At 46.0% G+C, this 14,121-nt stretch overlaps 1 protein-coding gene across 14 annotated transcripts in view; it reads left to right on the top strand.

Annotated features, from left to right (window-relative positions):
- Positions 1–7,014: 7,014 nt before the first annotated feature.
- Positions 7,015–14,121, top strand: part of ADD1 (adducin 1) — a 79,387-nt gene continuing 72,280 nt past the window's right edge. For 5 of the 14 annotated variants that reach the window (XM_067036791.1, XM_067036789.1, XM_067036800.1 and 2 more), the window contains exon 1: positions 7,338–7,476. The gene's annotated coding sequence lies outside the window, so the exon portion shown is untranslated. Of the gene's footprint in view, positions 7,252–7,310; positions 7,477–14,121 lie in introns of those variants that run through there. The other 9 variants (XM_067036803.1, XM_067036787.1, XM_059066012.2 and 6 more) reach the window with 6 other exon arrangements.

The following is a 14,121-nucleotide window of genomic DNA, read 5'->3' as shown; positions in this document are numbered from 1 at the left end:
TACATAAGACAGTATTTCTTTTTTCTTCTTTTTTCTTGGAAAAGGAAGGTGTACTTTAATAGCATTTAAACTTTTTTATGATGATAAAATACACATAATATAAATTAACCATTTTAAGCATGCAGCTCTGTGGCATTAAGTACATTCACGTTGTTGTGAACCATCACCACCATCCATCCCCATAACTCTTCTCATCCTGTAAAACTGAAACTCTGTATCTATTAAATAGTAACTCCCCATTCCCCTTCCTCCAGCCCCTGGCAACCGCCACTCTACTTTCCGTCTCATGAATTTGACTATTCTAGTTCCCTCATACAAGTGGGATCCTCATTTGTCCTTTTGTGACTGGCTTATTTCACTTAGCATAATGTCTTTAAGATTCATCCATGTTGTAGCATGTGTCGGAATTTCCTCTTTTTAAAAATAATTAATTATTTTTTGGCTGCATTGGGTCTTTGTTGCTGCGTGAGAACTTTCTCTAGTTGCGGTGAGCGGGGGCTACTCTTCGTTGTGGTGCGCGGGCTTCTCGTTGCGGTGGCTTCTCTTGTTGTGGAGCTCGGGCTCTAGGCATGTGGGCTTCAGCAGTTGTGAGGCGTGGGCTCAGTAGTTGTGGCTCACGGGCTCTAGAGCACAGGCTCAGTAGTTGTGGCGCACAGGCTTAGTTGCTCTGTGGCATGTGGGATCTTCCCAGACCAGGGCTCGAACCTGTGTCCCCTGCACTGACAGGCGGATTCTTAACCACTGTGCCACCAGGGAAGCCCCAGAATTTCCTTTTTAAGGAAAGAGATGATATTCCATTGTATGGATGGACCACATTTTGTTATCCATCTGTCAACGACACTTGAGTTGCTTCCATCTTTTGTTGTTAATAACACTGCTATGAACATGGATGTACGAATAAGTGTTGAGTCTCTTTTCAGTTCTTTCGGGTATATACCAGGAAGTGGAATTGCTACGTCATATAGTATTTCTTTAACTTTTTGAGGAACCACCATACCATTTTCCCCAGTGGCTGCACCATTTTATGTTCCCACCAGCAATGCACAAGGGTTCTAATTTCTCCACATCCTTGTCAACACTTATTTTCTTTTTCTTTTCTTTTTTAAAAATAAGAGCAATCCTAATGGATGTTTAGGTGGTATCTCATGGTGATTTTGATTTGCAGTTTAATGCTTATTGATGTTGAGCATCTTTTAATGTGCTTATTGACCATCTGTATATCTTTGGAGCAATGTCTATTCAAGTCCTTTGCCCGTTTCTTTTCTTTTCTTTTCTTTTTTTTTTTTTTTGCAGTACGCAGGCCTCTCACTGTTGTGGCCTCTCCCATTGCAGAGCACAGGCTCCAGATGCGCAGGCTCAGCAGCCATGGCTCACGGGCCCAGCCGCTCCGCGGAATCTTCCCGGACCGGGGCACGAACCCGCGTCCCCTGCATTGGCAGGCAGACTCTCAACCACTGCGTCACCAGGGAAGCCCTCTTTTCTTTTTTAATGTTTATTTATTTGGCTGTGCCAGATCTTCATTGCAGTGTGCGAGATCTTTAGTTGTGGCGTGCAGGATTTTTTAGTTGCAGCACGCTGGCTCTTAGTTGTGGCATGTGGGATCTAGTTCCCTGACCAGGGATCGAATCCTGGCCCCCTGCATTGGGAGCGTGGAGTCTTACTAACTGCACCACTGGAGAACTCCCCTTTGCCCATTTCTTAATTGGGTTGTTTGCTTTTTTGGTGTTGACTTGTAGACAGTATTTCTTTTTTGGTTGTTTTTTTTAGATATTTGTTTATTTATTTATTCTTGGCTGCCCCGGGTCTTAGTTGTGGCATGTGGCATCTTCCTTGTGGCCTGTGGGATCTTTACGTGCCGCATGCAGGATCTAGTTCCCCGACCAGGGGTTGAACCTGTGCCCCCTGCATTGGGAGCATGGAGTCTTAACAACTGGACCACCGGGGAAGTCCCCGCAGTATTTCTTATATACAGTTTTCTTAGATTGGATCCTTTAGAAGCAAAACCTGAAACAGGGATCTTGTGCAAGTGATTTATTGCTCTTGTGCAAGTCGTCTCAGGATAAGCTGAATGGGGGGAATCAGGATAGTGCAAAGGAAAAAAACATGGGAAGGAGGTGGTCTCAGCTGGAGACTAGCTTAACCTGGTCCTACAGGAAGCTTTGCAATGCGCCTTGTCCTACAGAGTTGGTTTTGCTTTGAGGGGACCAACCTTGTGTGCCCCTGGCTCAGCATTATTGGCCAGGGGTTGTCTGGGTAGGGAGGTAAACTCCTGGGCAAGGGCAGCACTCTGGCAAAAGGGGCTCTGTGGGCAATTAGTAGCTAACACTCACAGCACCTGGAGAGGGGGCCACTTTTAGCACCAACACAGAGTGGGGATCCCGGCAGGGCACCAATGGCAATTCCAAGTCCACCCCTTGAAGTGCTCAGATCCACTTGTTTCTCATGTTAAGTTCAGTCCATTCAGACACAGACGCTTCAGTATTCTCACTGGTCCCAGTATCTGGGAGAACTTCCAGGAGATGGGTAGAGGGGTGAACTATGTGGCCCCCACTGCTGCAGTTGGACTCAAAACCACGAGTGATACCCAACACCCCCCTTTTCCACCACCCTTTCTAGCTTTCTCTTCTTGATGGCTAGGCTTTTGGCTCTCCAAGTCCCTGGGAGCCTGCGCTCACCCGGCCACGTTGCCGTGCTTGACTGTTTACAGCCGCTGGGTATGGGAGAACCAAGAGCTACCCTGCCCCTCGGAATGCCTGAGTGCCAGGCACACTCCTGCCTGCCTCCATCACGAGGCTGGCAGCCCTACATACAACAACGAGGGTCAGTTACCCCTGCCAACGTGGCCACTTCTTTCTGTGCCTACTGATCTACTGACATAAGTTGTCCCACGTGACCAGGTGGCAGCCATAGCTTCAGCTTTACTATGCCCCCGGGTAGAAGTGTCCTCTTTGGTAATCCAAACCTCTAGGCTCAGTACTTAATGTTGCAGAGCGGGAAGTGCAAATTCCTCAAGGGGGTGACTGGGTAGTCCACGTGTTAAGGATGGAGCCTCGTAAAGTGGTTACTTTTTTTTTTAAAGATTTTTTTTTTGATGTGGACCATTTTTGAAGTCTTTACTGAATTTGTTACAATATTGCTTCTGTTTTTGTTTTTTTTTTTTTTGGTTTTTTGCGGTACTTGGGCCTCTCTCTGCTGTGGCCTCTCCCGTTGCGGAGCGCAGGCTCCAGACGTGCAGGCTCAGCGGCCATGGCTCACGGGCCCAGCCGCTCCGCGGCACGTGGGATCTTCCCGGACCGGGGCACGAACCCGTGTCCCCTGCATCGGCAGGCGGATTCTCAACCACTGCGCCACCAGGGAAGCCCTTGCTTCTGTTTTATGGGCTGCGAGGCATGTGGGATCTTGGCTTCCTGATCATTGATCGAACCCGCACCCCCTGCATTGGGAGGCAAAGTCTTAACCACTGGACCGCCAGGGAAGTCCCAAGTGGTTACTTATTGGTACAGAGTATGTACCACTTCCTGGAGGACAGTGCTCTATGCTCCCAGGAGGCCATCTCCAGGTTGGAGCCTCATTTGAGCCTTCATGTGCCTAGTCCATCTCTAGTAGATCAGCAACTTCTGGATGGTACAGTTTGTGGTAGAAATGGTGGGTCCCAGGTCATGTGCCCATTGCCATACCTCCTTTGCCATAAAGCAGGTCCTTTAGTACTAGGCAGTTATGTGGGATTTCATGTCAGCAAACCAGATTTGTGAGCTTTTTTTGTGTGTGTGGTACGCGGGCCTCTCACTGCTGCGGCCTCTCCCGTTGCGGAGCACAGGCTCTGGACGCGCAGGCTCAGCGGCCATGGCTCACGGGCCCAGCCGCTCCGCGGCACGTGGGATCTTCCCGGACCGGGGCACGAACCCGTGTCCCCTGCATCGGCGGGCGGACTCCCAACCACTGCGCCACCAGGGAAGCCCACTTTGTGAGCTCTTGATAGTGGTGCTGGCTTAAGTATTGCAGGCAGAAAAAGCAAATCCACACCCCAATACATGGCAATCTGTCTTGGTGAGTATGAGTTATTGCTTTTACTCAGGTAGAAGGGATCCAGTGTAATCAACTTGCCACCAAGCAGCCGGCTGGCTCCTCCAGCGGCCTCAGCCTTGGTTTCTGATGCTGACAGGTTAGACACTGGCAGTGGCAGGAGCTGGATCAGCCGTGGTTATGAGGAGCTTGTGCTGTTGGGCTCTTGCATAGCCTCCACCCTGCCACCACGGCTGCTTCACGGATGGGACAATTGTGGTGGCAGAGGACAGGTCCTAGCTGACCCCCATTGGCTGAGCCATTCCATCTGCTTGGTGTTTCGAGCCTCTGTGGTGGATGCTCACTGGTAGACGTTAATATGCAATACAAAGATCTTCATCCTTTGTGCCAGTTCCCACAGGTCCATCCAAATGCTTCTTCCCCATACCTCTGGTCCCTGAACGTCCACATTTCTCCTTCCAGGCTCCTGACCAACCAGCTAAAATCATTGCTCACTGCCCATGAGTTCAGGCCATGTCTCCCTCTCACAGAGTGAGTAGTGAGTTCACTACTGCAAGCTTTGCCTATTGGGATGATTTCCCTCCGCCACCTTCTTTCAGGGCGACTGCTGAATGGGGATACGGTGCAGCATTAGGCCATTTTCAGGCCACACCAACATATTTAGCCAACCTTCCCATGGACCAAGCATATATACTTTTTTCTTCTCTGTCACTGTGTCACAGGGAATCCCCTGAGACCACAGGTGAGAGCTGAGGGAGAGGTATCAGAGCCATAGGAGTAGGGGTCTGGACCACTTACCTCTGCACCTACATGAATCCAATCCTGGATCAAATGCTTTCAGATGATGATTTTTCTACCTGGCTTTATGTCTTGGTGGTCTGACAGAACCAAGTGATGGGCAGTTCTGGCCTCAGATGTCCCATAGAGACACTGCATTTCTACCGGAGCTCAGTAGCAAGCCAGAAGTTATAGCATGAGGGAAGCCATGCTGCATGTCATGTGGGATCTTATACCCCGACCAGGGATTGAACCCACACCCCCTGCAGTGGAAGCATGGAGTTTTAACCACTGGACCACCAGGGAAGTCCCCAGAAGTTACTTATTGAGCTGCTTGGATCTGGGTGGGTTTGTAGTTTTCATGAAATTAAAAAAATTCAGCCATTATATCTTCAAACAGTATTTCTGTCCTCCCAACACTCACCTCTATTTTCAGGGACTCCAATTAACATCTATACTAGCCCTCTTGAAGTTGTCCTACAGCTCATTGGTGCTCTGTTCATTCTTTTTCAAGCTCTTTTCTCTGTTTCACTTAGTTTCTTTTTTCATGTCTTCAAGTTCACTAAGATTTTCTTCTGGGTCTAATCCATTGTGTTTGTTTTAGTTTGGTTTGGGGTTTTATTCTGGTTTTTTTTTTTTTTTTTTTTTTGGCTGCTTTGGGTCTTAGTTGCAGCACGCAGGATCTTTTCTTGAGGCGCGTGGGCTTCTCTTTAGTTGTGGCGTGCAGGTTTTCTCTCTCTAGTTGTGGCCTGTGGGCTCCAGGGCACATGGGCTCTGTAGTTGTGGCACATGGGCTCCAGAGTGCATGGGCTCTACAGTTTGCGGCATGCAGGCTCTCTCATTGAGGCACGCGAGTTCAGTAGTTGTAGCTTGCAGGCTTAGTTGCCCCGCGGCCATGTGGGATCTTAGTTCCTCAACCAGGGATTGAACCCACATCCCTTGCAGTGGAAGCATGGAGTCTGCATTGGTAGGTGGATTATTTACCACTGTACCACCAGGGAAATCCCTGGGTCTAATCTGCTGTTGATCTCACCCAGTGTATTCTTCATTTCTGACATTGTGTTTTTCACCTTAATTTGTTTGACTTGGGTCTTTTTTGTATCTTCTATATCTCTACTTAACATGCTCAGTCGTCTTCTACTCCTCCCTTCCTATCCTCCTTTCAGCAAGCCCCCACTGACACCTCTTGCGGGCCAGGACTTGTTGCGGGGTGCAAGGGAAACAGAAGTAATAGATGCAAAATTGTGGAGTCTTGTCAGAAGTCTTCTGAGAAAAGCCAGTGTCCAGGAGATCAGAGGTCACTGTCTATTATCCATAGACAGTATCCCCGACCCTCTGTGGACAAGGCCAAAGGGGACCCTGCTGGGAGGGAAGGACTGGATTCCACACTATTCTTCCACTGCTCAGCTCTGGGCCTCAACTTTCTATGGGTATAAAGGGAGCTAGCCCATGTCTCCCGGGTCTTTTGGGGACTCGGATGAGACAAGGAGGGGTAGTTTGGGGGCAGGTGCTGATGTGATCTCTAGTCTTGCCTCCAGGTCACTGGCAGGTGGCCTGGTCTCACCAATGCCCTGGTTCTGCAGCGGTGACTGTGCTCTTTCATTTCAAGCAGCGTCTGCAGGCCAGGCTCCAGGCATCAGGCAGAGGCCGCGTCGATGGAGCCTTATCGGGATCCACAGGCCCCGCTGTCCTGGCCCCGCCCTGGCTGCCAGCCCGGCCCCAAACTTTGCCCGTGGTCCCGGGCACCCTGGCAAGGGCTTCTGGATGCAGACCAGCACAGGGCTGGGCACAGGAGGCAGGGTCCGTCCGCTGGAGGAGTGGGCGAGGCGGGCAGGGAGAGGCCCCCAGCCTCAGGCTAAGCAGGGCCTGGAAACTACCCTATGGTAAGCCCTCCTGCGCATCGCACGAATCTGGCCCGCAGGAGACCTCCACGAGCCTGACCAGCAACAATGAATGAGTGGCGGAGCGGCTCTGGGTGAGCAGGCGCCGCTGGCACGACGGCCCGACCTGCTTCAGCGACGAGGCATGAGGGGCTGCGACTGGCCGCCCCCGTCCTTTGGACCCTGCTTCATCCGCAGGAAGGCGCAGCCCCTGAAGTCCGTCCCCGGAAAAGCGGTGGCCAGAGGCGGTAACCCCTCCCACCCAGGCCCCGCCCCACCCCTCCCGCCCCACCTCTCCCGCCCGCTCTCAGCCAATAGTAGCACGCGTTGCTGGGAGGTGCAGCAAGGGCTGAGCCTATGGGGTGGTGCTTTGTTGGGCTGCTGCGCCGCAGGCCGCACCCAGCTCGGGCTTCTGTGGCTGTGCGGAGGGCTGAAGGGGCGGGAGGCCGGGCAGGCCGCTGGGGGCTGCCGGCAGGGTAAGTGCAGCGGACAGGGGGCGGAGCCGGAGCGGACGGGCGGCGGCCGCGCTGAGACCTGGTGGCCTGAGCGCTGCCCGCGATTCGACCCTGAGGTGAGGCCCGTGTGCAGGACGGCGGCAGGCCCGGGGCTCCAGGCCGAGCGGCGGGGCCTGTGGCGGCGGCGCGGCGGGTGGAGGCGGCCCCGGGGGCCGTCCTGGGCGGGCAGGGGTGGGTTCCCCGCCGTTCGGCCGTCGGCCTTGACTGGCGCAGAGGGGCCGACGCCCTGCAGCCCCTTCGTCGCACGGGCTGGTCTGTGGGAGCGCCTGGGCAGCTCGTCGGTGAGACTGGGTGGTGGGCTTCGGGCGCCCGTGTGGGAAAGGAGGGTCCGGGCCGGACGTTGGGTCCGCGGCCCACAGGGTTGACGGCTCCAGGGTTCGAGCACAGACGCAGACAGACGCGAGCAACCGGGTTCTGCTCGTCTGCTCTCGTTTTTTTTGAAAAAACGACAGCTTCTGCCCAAAGAGAAAAGCCACATCTGCCTACGGATGGTAATAGGGTTGTCCTGCAATTTTATTAGAGAAGGAGCTGTTGGTCATCTCGCCCTCTCTTTCCTTCCTTTTTCGTTTCTTTTGGTGGGGCGGGGGGGGGCGGTCAGAGGGTCTCTGTCTTTAGCAATTTTATTTTTGCTCTTGTAATTCATGGCTCAAGATATTTTACAGGTCTTTGTGTTCACTTCATGCAGTCTTAAAGTAAGTATTTTGGTTAACCTGCAACGGCTGGTGGTGTGACCGTATAATTTTATGCCTAAAATGACATAGACATAAAGCAATTTGTTCTATCCCCAAGAACCAAAAGCATAGCTGAGAGCGGTGTGCAGTGCTGATAAGTTGTTACAGAAAGGTTTATTTGCGGGTGAAAAATTGGTTAAATCTTAATGGGTTTAGGAAGTAGGCTGCTGTCTTCTTTGCTGAACACATCAGTAGAAGCCCCCAGTGAAAACGAGTCGGAGTCGGTGAGCTGGGGTTCAGCAGGCACCAAAGAGGGGAGGGCATCCCAGGCCAAGAGGGTGAATTGTATGAGGGTGGGATTGTAATAACTGCAGTGTTTAGTTAGTGGGCAAGTGGCAGCCCACGTGTAAATTACTTTTTAAAATCCAGAATCTTAGTATTCTGACTGTGGGTTAAACTAGAATAGTAAAGTTGGGTTTTTTTTTTTTTTTTAGTATCTTTATTGGAGTATAATTACTTTACAATGGTGTTTTAGTTTCTGCTGTATAACAAAGTGAATCAGCTATATGTATACATACATCCCCATATCCCCTCCCTCTTGGGTCTCCCTCCCACCCTCCCTATCCCACCCCTCTAGGTGGTCACAAAGCACTGAGCTGATCTCCCTGTGCTATATGCAGCTGCTTCCCACTAAGCTATCTTACATTTGGGAGTGTATATATGTACGTGCCACTCTCTCACTTTGTCCCAGTTAACCGTTCCCCCTCCCCGTGTCCTCAAGTCCATTCCCTAGTAGGTCTGCGTCTTCCTGTCTTGCCCCTAGGTTCTTCATGACCATTCTTTTTTTTTTTTTTTAGATTCCATATATGTGTTAGCATACGGTATTTGTTTTTCTCCTTCTGACTTATTCACTCTGTATGACAGACTCTAGGTCCATCCACCTCACTACAAATAACTGAATTTCATTTCTTTTTATGGTTGAGGAATATTCCATAGTAAAGTTGTTTTTTAAGGAAGTGGATGGTTTTGGCAGTCCCAACTGCTTTTCAGAGTTTTGACGTGGGTTACAGCAGGACAAATGGTATGATTTGTTTTACTGCCTGTGTGGTTTTAGTTACAGAGGCTCACTGAATGGCAGGAATCTAAATTCTACCCAGTCTCCAAAGGTGCGATAGTTTCCTTTCTAAAATGTAATTTATACAGCTCACCGTTTCTCCTTTAACTCTTTAATGCTATCCGATGTTGGTAAGGTTTTGTTTGGTATTCAGTTTTTTGTTATTGATTTTACTATAAAAATGTTTCTTTAGATTGGTTATTAGTTTTTAGTTAGTTCTTTCAAGTAGTCCTTGTATTGAATCAGAAAATACTGAAATCCTTTAAAAGATACTTTAAAAAAATTTTTAAAAATCAAATATCCAGCCAGTGTTAAAATTTTATTGATCGTCATAATTTTTTAACAGTTTGACAATTAATATAAAAAGACATTTTTATTATGTGAAACTTACAGTTTAACTGGACTTGTTTATTTATTTATTTATTTTGAATTTTTGAGTTTTATTGTATTTATTTTTTTATACAGCAGGTTCTTACTAGTTATCTATTTTATACATATTAGTGTATACATGTCAATCCCAATCTCCCAATTCATCACACCAGCCCCACCACTTTACCCCCTTGGTGTCCATACGTTTGTTCTCTACTTCTGTGTCTCTATTTCTGCCCTGCAACCTGGTTCATCTGTACTGTTTTTCTAGGTTCCATATATATGCGTTAATACACGATATTTGTTTTTCTTTTTCTGACTTACTTCACTCTGTATGACTATCTCTGGATCCATCCATGTCTCTACAAATGACCCAATTTTGTTCCTTTTTATGGCTGAGTATGTGGACTTGTTTATTTATTTTTACATGTTTAGTTCTTCCCACACATGTAGAGAGACTAGTATAGTAAACGTCTCTTCACCCTCATCCAGCTTCAGCAGTTATTAACTCATGGCCAGTTTTGCTTTATCTGTACACCCAAACCCAGATGTCATATCATTTTACCCGTTAAGTATTTCTGTATGTATAGCTATATACATCTTTTTAAAAAAGATAAATACAGATACCACTATCACAGAATTCCTTATTACCTTCAAGTATCCAACTAGTGTTGAAAGTTTCTTGATTTTAACGGTTTGAATCAGGATCCAAATGCTATTCATACATTGTGGCTTATTTTAATCTATAGGCTCCTCCATCTTTTGTTATCTCTTGTAATTTATTTGTTGCTGAAATTGGTGGTTTGTCCTGTGGAATTACACACAGTCTGGATTTTATTCTTCTGTAGTTTACACAGAATTTGCTGTAAATGTAATCTAATTTAGTTAGAGCTGAAGGAGTAGTCAGATTCAGGTTTGATTTATTTTTGGCAAGAAGACTTCATAGGTTAGTAGGCAGATAAGGATTAGTAGTTTTTTTTAAAAAAAATTGAATATAGTTGATTTACAGTGTTTCAGGTGTACATCAAAGTGATTCACATATACTTTTTAGATTCTTTTCCAATATAGGTTATTACAAGATACTGAATATAGATCCCTGTGCTATCCAGTAGGCACTTGTTTATCTACTTTATGCATAGTAGTATCTGTTAATCCCAAATTCCTCATTTATCTTACCCCATCCCCCTTTCCCCTTCGGTAACCATAAGTTTGTTTTCTCAGTCTGAGAGTCTGTTTCTGTTTTGTAAATAAGTTCATTTGTATCATTTTTTTAGATTTCACTAAAGTGATATCATGTGCTATAATATGTGTGATATATCATATCATATGTGTTTGTCTGGCTTATTTCACTTAGTATGATAATCTCTAGGTACATCCATGTTGCTGCAAGTAGTCTTGTTAGGAGCCCTTGATGCTCAATGTTTAGAGTCATTATTTCATTAGGCATTAAAAAAGTGTTGATATTTTAATTATATAACTTCATCATTGATTAGCTGAATATTTCTATAAAGAGTAATTTCCCCTCCTTCATAATTTGGTTATCTTGAATTATAACTCTTTAAGGAAGGGCAAGATAAATGCTTAATTCTGCTCCATTTTTTGTTAGTTTTCAAAATAATGAGTTGGTGTCCTTCAAAAATAGCCAATGAATTGTGTATGTGAATTTGTGTCCTTGTGAACTCATGGATTTAAACGTATCTGATATGGTTCAATGAATTGTAGATCCTTATTGAGGCTCAACTTGTTCCATCGTTGTCCAATAGGAATCTGTTCAAATTGGCTCCTAAATCCTTTTTTTTTTTTTTTTTTTTTCTGTGGTACGCGGGCCTCTCACTGTTGTGGCCTCTCCCGCTGCGGAGCACAGGCTCCGGACGCACAGGCTCAGCGGCCATGGCTCAGGGGCCCAGCCGCTCCGCGGCATGTGGGATCTTCCCGGACCGGGGCACGAACCCGCGTCCCCTGCATCGGCAGGCGGACTCTCAACCACTGCGCCACCAGGGAAGCCCCCTAAATCCTTTAGACACAACTCTTAATAGTCTTTGATTGCTCTTCTTTCTGGTATGACAAACTGCACCAGGCTCACCTTGTACATTTTCTGTCCCAGCCCTGGAATCATCATTTCTCCAAGGGGCCTTGGTTTCTTTTAATGAAAAAATAGTATTTAGTAATCACAATCTGTGCCCTGGAGTCGTTCATTGCTACTAAGTTGATCATTGTTTCTAGGTCTTTTCAGTGCACACGTTATGGATTACTGATACTTTTAGTTGTAAAGCAAGAGGACAAACATCTTGATTCTAATTACTCATTGTTTATCCCACACTGTACATGTTTCAGTATCAGAAGAGTAATACGAACACTACCACCAACTGATATAAAGTATTTAAGAGGTTTTTTTTGCATCCTTATTTGGAATATGTAGTCAAATTACTGTGTTTTAAAGTCACTTTGAATAGTTACTCCATGATTTTGCTACCACTGGATGTATAGTGTTTGTTTTTTATTTTGCTTTCAATGTTTAGGAATTACTTTTTTAAAAATCTTTTTTTTTTTTTTTTTTTTTTTTTTGCATTACGCGGGCCTCTCACCATTGTGGCCTCTCCCGTTGCGGAGCACAGGCTCCGGACGCGCAGGCTCAGCGGCCATAGCTCACGGGCCCAGCCGCTCCGCAGCATGTGGGATCCTCCCGGACTGGGGCACGAACCCGTGTCCACTGCATCGGCAGGCGGACTCTCAACCACTGCGCCACCAGGGAAGCCCTCTTTTTTTAAATTGAAGTAATTTGATGTACAATATCATATAAGTTATAGGTAGTGGTAAACAATTTTTAAAGGTTATACTCCATTTACAGTTATTATAAGATACTGACTAAGGAATTACTTTTTGTCTTGTTTTGTTTTTAGATTCCATGTATAAGTGGGACCATATGGCATTTGTCTTTCTCTGTCTGACTTACTTCATTTATCATAATGTTCTCGAGGTTCATCGATGTTATAGAATGTATCAGGATTTTCTTCCTTTTTAAGGCTGAATAACATTCCATTGTATGTAAATACCACATTTTGTTTATTCATTCATCCATCAGTAGACAGTTGGGTTGCTTCCACATTTCAGCTATTGTGAATGCTGCTGTAAACATGGATGTACAGATATCTCTTTGAAACCTTACTTTCAGTTCTTTGGGATATATACCCTGGAGTGGAATTGCTGGATCATATGGTAATTCTGTTTAAAAAATTTGGGAGAACCACTGTACTGTTTTCCACAGTGGCTGTACCATTTTACATTCCCACTAGTAGAGCAGAAGGGCTCCAGGTTTTTCACATCCTTTTCTTTTTATGGATAGTAGCCATAATAGTCATCCTAATGGGTATGAGGTGGTATCTCATTGTAGTTTTGATTTGCATTTCCCTAATCTCACCAGGCTTTTTTTCACTTACCATTTGGCATCCATGCCAGACTATAACATAGACATATTTCTCATTCCTTCTTCCAGTTGCGTTGTGCTCCTTTATGTGGTCGTACCATACTTTATTCAAGAAGATATGACTGCTTTTTAATGAACATTCAACACAAATATCTTGTCTGATAATGGCATTTTTTTCTTTTTTATAAATTCATTTATTTATTTTTGGCAGCATTGGGTCTTCGTTGCTGCACATGGGCTTTCTCTAGTCGCAGCAGGCAGGGGCTACTCTTCATTGCAGTGCACGGACTTCTCATTGCTATGGCTTGTCTTGTGGCAGGGCACAGGCTCTGGGTGCATGGGCTTCAGTAGTTGTGGCTCACGGGCTCAGTAGTTGCGACTCACGGGCTTTAGAGCACAGGTTCAGTAGCTGTGGCACCTGGGCTTAGTTGCTCCGTGGCATGTGGGCTCTTCCCAGACGAGGGTTTGAACCCATGTATTCTGCATTGGCAGGTGGATTCTTAACCACTGCGCCACCAGGGAAGCCCTAATTTTTTAAGAGCTTATTTGTGAGAAATAATGTTCATGACAAATTATTAAAGGCCCATCTGTTCCCTTAAAGCAGGAGTTGACAGACTTCCCGAAAAGGGCCAGATAATAAATATTTTAGGTTTTGAGGGCTGTATGATTTCTGTTGCGACTACTCAGCTCTGCTGTTGTTGCATGAAAGCAGCCATAGATGATATGTAAGTGAATGAGCATGACTGTCTCATAAAACCTTATTTATGGTTGCTGAAATTTGAATTGATTTTCATGTCTATCATATATTTATGTTTCATACAATTTTTTTTAGCCTTTAAAAATCAAAGCTTGTGACCCTTATAGAAACAGGCAGTGGGCTGGATTTGGCTTCAGGAGGGGCATCATTTGCTGATTTCTGCCCGGAGTTTAAATTTTATCATTAGATCAAATTAGACATCTGCCTCCTGGACTTAATTGTTTTGTCTGCCAGTGGACTTTCTTTTGTTGCATCCTGCTTTGGTCTACAGTAAGGAACTATGTAGGAGAAGTACTGTCCTGAGATGCCGCATGGTATTGGTTGCAGGGCTATCACTGGGAGCTTTGTCCATTATAATAAATGAAATAAAGACTGTTCTTTCTTCAAGAAATCTGCTTTACTCTTCTGTGAGTAGAATTCAACTTCATTATTCTAGTTCTATCCCAGAATGAATTTTTATATTTCATGTTTGTCCTTTAGTTTAATATATTTCAGCTGTGGTTACATAGTAAGAGCTACTTGGAGTTAGAATCACCTGGTCACACCTAACTGTATAACTTTCTTTGCCAAATTAATATTTTTTAATTTAAT

The sequence above is a fragment of the Kogia breviceps genome, chromosome 6 (genome assembly GCF_026419965.1).
Source record: "Kogia breviceps isolate mKogBre1 chromosome 6, mKogBre1 haplotype 1, whole genome shotgun sequence".
NCBI lineage: Eukaryota > Metazoa > Chordata > Mammalia > Artiodactyla > Physeteridae > Kogia > Kogia breviceps.
The sequence above is the reverse complement of the archived record's forward strand: the minus strand, read 5'-3'. Positions and strand labels throughout refer to the sequence as shown.